Below are 4,752 nucleotides of genomic sequence, written 5' to 3'. Positions count from 1 at the left end.
ATCTTGGTAGGCATTTAACTACTGAGCCTTGATTTCCTTGTTGATAAAACCGGGTTAATAATATCCATTCCAGTTATGTCATAGGATTATTGGAATAAAGTTACTAAACAAATGCAAAAGCAGCCTTATTAAATGCTGTATGCATTGATACTTTTGCGCTCCAGGGCTGCACTCCAGGGCTGCTCTAGTCAGTTGAGAAAATAAGATAGCAGTGGATTTACACTTAATGCTATTTTAAAATTGTCATTTCCCCCTGAGCCTCCTTACTTTCCTTCAGTCTCTCCCCAATACTCCTCATACAACAGGTGAATTGGACCTGAGGCTCTAGGCAGAGGCTTCCTCAGTGTCTCTCTTCTCTGACTCCGAAATCCTCACTTTCAGTCTTTCTTTCATGACTGCACTGAAGATGGTAGGCTCAGCCCTTGATGCTCTTGCACCCCCCAGCCTGTGACCTGCGTTCTCTCCCCTCCCTGACTTTGCTCTACCCTTCTAACGCATAATTTTTCTCCTTCTCTATTGGCCCCTTCTCCTTTCCCTCAAGTGTGCTTGCATTTTGTTTTCTAAAATCCTTCCCTTGGTGCAGCTATTCCCTCAAGGCTAACACTCATTCTCTCTTCTTCCTCATCTCACCACCACACGTCTGTGCCTCCCCGTTCCCTTCCCACTCCTTTTGGGCCTAGCATCTTGCAATCCACCCCTCCATGCAGTCCTGAAGCATCTGAGGCCTTGAAGACCACATTCTAATAACCAAACTCACTAGTTTTAACTCAGTTCTCATCTTTCTTGAATTTATTACATCATTTAACACTATTGGTAATATTGTTTATTACGTTCCCGATAAAGTCTGGTTTCTCTTCTTTCTGCTCCTTAAATTTAATTGTTCGTCAAGGTTCTGTTCCCAAACCCTGGTGGTTTTATCAAGTCACACATCTATAGTCCCCCAATACGAGGTCATGTCCTCATTGTAGTCCCAAATTCCAGACTCGGATTTCCAACAATTGGCAAGGCATCTCCACGTGAAGGTCGTGAGGAAGCCAATCAAACTCTGCATTTCAAAGTCAAACTCATCAACTCCTCAAAGCTACGTTGTACACTTGATCTCCCTATTTCCATTCAGATAGCTTTTCCTATAAATTGACAATGACTTCTAAAGCTGCAAAATGAACTGGACCTAGACTGCTAGGCTAGTGAGGAATTAGGTGGAAAGCAAATCAGGAAGAATATTAGAGTAGTAGTAGGCCAAGGGAAATCAGCATGAACCTCAAGAGAAAACCAGGCAGCGGGACAGGAAATTAACATCACGTATTTTGCTTAGAATAGAGTCAGAAGATCAGGACTTCTCAATATGCCAGTGTTTGTATTTCTAGTTTTCAATCAAGGCTCCTGACTGGCAGATACAAAGCCTGGGCCCACACCACAGTAACTCATTGTTTTAAAACGGCTATGTAGGGGGCTTCCCTGGTGGCGCAGTGCTTGAGAGTCCGCCTGCCGATGAAGGAGACGCGGGTTCGTGCCCCGTTTCGGGAAGATCCCACATGCCGCGGAGCGGCTGGGCCCGTGAGTCATGGCCGCTGAGCCTGCGCGTCCGGAGCCTGTGCTCCGCAAATGGGAGAGGCCACAACAGTGAGAGGCCCGCATAACGCGAGGGGAAAAAAAAAAAAAAAAAACGGCTATGTGATAAAAATATCTCTTTAGACTAACTCCTTATACTCACATTTTAAATTTACACATCCTTCATTTTTCTCTTTCCTCTTTTACTATGAAATATTTTAAACATACAGAGAAGTATAGATAACAGATACTTCACTACCATTAATCACTTTGTCATTTTGTCATATTTGCTGCAGCTATTTGTAAAACAATTTATCTTGAAATAATTTTAGACTTAAAAAAATTGCAAAAATAATAGTCTGCATATACCCTTCATCTAGCGTCCTCAAATGTTAACCCTTTACAAAACCATAGCACAATGATTGAAACTGGGAAAATAACATTGATACAGTACTCTTTTTTTTTTTTTTTAAATATTTATTTATTTAGGCTGCAACGGGTCTTAGTTGCGGCACGCGGGCTTCTTAGTTGCGGCATGTGGGATCTAGTTCCCAGACCAGGGATCGAACCCAGGCCCCCTGCATTGGGAGTGCAGAGTCCTACCCACTGGACCACCAGGGAAGTCCCAATACAGTACTCTTAACTAACCTACCGACCTTATTCAGATGTCACCAACTTTCCCCACTAACGTCCTGTGTTGCCACCAGGATAGTTCCTTGTATTCTTTTGTCTTTTATGATTGGACATGTGAAAAATACTGGCCAGTTGTTTTGTGGAATGTGTCTCAATTTAATTTGTCTGGTGTTTTCTAATGTTTGAATTCATGTTATGCATTTTTAGCAAGAACACCACAGAAGCGACTCTGTGCCCTTTTCAGTGCATCACATCAGGGTGTTCTCAATGTGGATATGTTCCATTACTGGTAATGTTCACTTTGATCACTTGGCTGAAGAGAATTTCCTCTTTTCCCCTTTGCAATTCATAAGTATTAATGAGTATCTTAGGCAGAAATATACTGAGACTATGCAAATATCCTGTTTTTCATCATATCTTTAGCATCCACTGGGGGCTCTCGTCTGCCACAATGATTACTTTGGTGTTTGCCAAATGGTGGTTTTTTTTCTATTTCCATCATGACTTCTCTCATTTATTTATTTAGTTAATATTTTATTACATCAAAGTGGACTCATGGAGTTTGCTTTATTTTATAAGCTATAATTCATTACTATCATTATTTTGTCATTCAAAATATCCTAGATTTAGCCACTGATAGCTCTTTCAAGATGACTCCTACATACTTTCTACACGCTCCATCCTTTTTGAGTTCCTCCTTCCTTCCTGGTACCACAAGGTGTTCCAGACTCATCTTGTCATTTCCCTACTCCATCCCTAGATCTTTCTTTTTTCTTCTTCTAAATAAGCAAAACATCATGGAAATCCCCTGTGCCCTGTGAACACTTTCTCAATCAAATTTCCTTGTTTCCCTCATCAGATGTTTTTACTCTCGTGATGCCAGACATATCAACCCTGTGTATGTTCCCGTTCATGACTTTATATTTTGACTACATGTATATGTATCCATAAATAATGTAGTCTGGGGCGTATTTTATAATACTAGATGAATGAAATAATGTTGCGACTATATATAACTAGATATTTACAAGTTTCTATTGGTGCATTTGGCTCGACACCTCATTCATTTTAACTGCTCTATAATATCCTGTTGTAGGATTACACCAAATTTATTTATTTTTTTATTACTTGATAGACATTTGACTGTACCCAAATTTTGCTGTTACAAACATGTTCTTGTAAGCTATCTGCTTGAACTATTATGTTAGAGTTTCACTGGATTATATACTTGGAAGAATACTAGGCCTCAGTGTATGCATGAACTTCAGCTTCATTAGTTCTTGTCTCTAAAATGTTTATTTTTATTTATACTACTACCAGCCTTGTGTGTCCCTATGTCTACACATCTTCACCAAACCTTGGTAATATCAGTCATTTAAATTTTTGCCTAAGTGATAGGAGCGAAATGGTCTTTGTTGTGTTTATCTGCCTTTCCCTGATTATTACTGAGGCTGAGCGGCTTTTAATGTTTATTGGCCATTTCTCTCCTGTTTGTAATCTTTTGCCCATTATTCTGTTGGATTGTTGTTCTCTTATTAATTTGCAGGTTTTTACAAGTTTCACCTACTGGCACTTTGCTGATTATCTGTGATGCAAGTATCTTCTCTCAGTTGATGGCTTGTTTTCCAACCTTGCTCAAAGTATCTTTTCATCCTTCTCATTTCAATTCACTCTTCCAAGTGGGTTTCCTAATTGGACATATTAATGAAGTGGCTTTTGGCATGCTACTTGTAAATCAATTTCTTTTAACTAAATTTTTTTCACCAGGAGTTTGAAACAACTAGATGAGTTTAAAAGGAACTTTTGGACTCAAGGATCAGAAATCCACTCAGAGATGTCAAAAAGAAAGAAAGAAAGAAAGAAAGAAAGAAAGAAAGAAAGAAAGAAAGAAAGAAAGTAAGGGAAAGAAAGAAATCAAAAGGCAACTTTGATCCTTTCACAAGTGAGGTGTAGCCTTCATCTGTTTCTTTGTAATAGAATCTGAGGCTGGGAAGGGGGTTCTTTGATATCTGTAATATCCAATTTAAAATGCACTGAATTTTAGATATAAAGGACTAGAAGGATTCACAGGGACCATCTGGTTCAGCCCTCTCATTTTACAGGAAATAGAGGCTCAGAGAGATGAAATGAAATATTTAGGGGTTGAGATCTAGTTTCTTTTCCCCCAAAGATTCTGATTTTTTTTTTTTTTTTTTTTTTGCGGTACGCGGGCCTCTCACTGCTGTGGCCTCTCCCGTTGCGGAGCACAGGCTCCAGACGCGCAGGCTCAGTGGCCATGGCTCACGGGCTCAGCCGCTCCGCGGCATGTGGGATCCTCCCGGACCCGGGCACGAACCCGTGTCCCCTGCCTCGGCAGGCAGACTCTCAACCAATGCGCCACCAGGGAAGCCCAAGATTGTGATTTTTGAAATGATGGGTCTAGCCCTACATTATCTCAAGGGAATGAGACCCTCACAACTTGACTTGGGCACACATAATATCCTGTAAATTTCACTCTTCTTTTGAGGAATAACCATCTCCTACCCCCTGCCATTTACTATCACTCTTGGAATTGAATAAAGTCTGGGT

The 4,752-nt window shown here is 40.4% G+C and overlaps 1 non-coding gene across 1 annotated transcript; it reads right to left on the bottom strand.

Moving 5' to 3' along the window:
- Window positions 1–2,099: 2,099 nt before the first annotated feature.
- Window positions 2,100–2,172, bottom strand: TRNAG-CCC (transfer RNA glycine (anticodon CCC)). Its single transcript has one exon. It is a non-coding gene; the product is annotated as a tRNA-Gly (tRNA).
- Between the last annotated feature and the right edge of the window lie 2,580 nt (window positions 2,173–4,752).

Source organism: Lipotes vexillifer, unplaced genomic scaffold (assembly GCF_000442215.2).
Source record: "Lipotes vexillifer unplaced genomic scaffold, Lipotes_vexillifer_v1.1 scaffold25, whole genome shotgun sequence".
Taxonomy (NCBI): Eukaryota; Metazoa; Chordata; class Mammalia; order Artiodactyla; family Lipotidae; genus Lipotes; species Lipotes vexillifer.
Note: the sequence above shows the minus strand (reverse complement) of the source record. Positions and strands in the feature narration are given on the sequence as shown.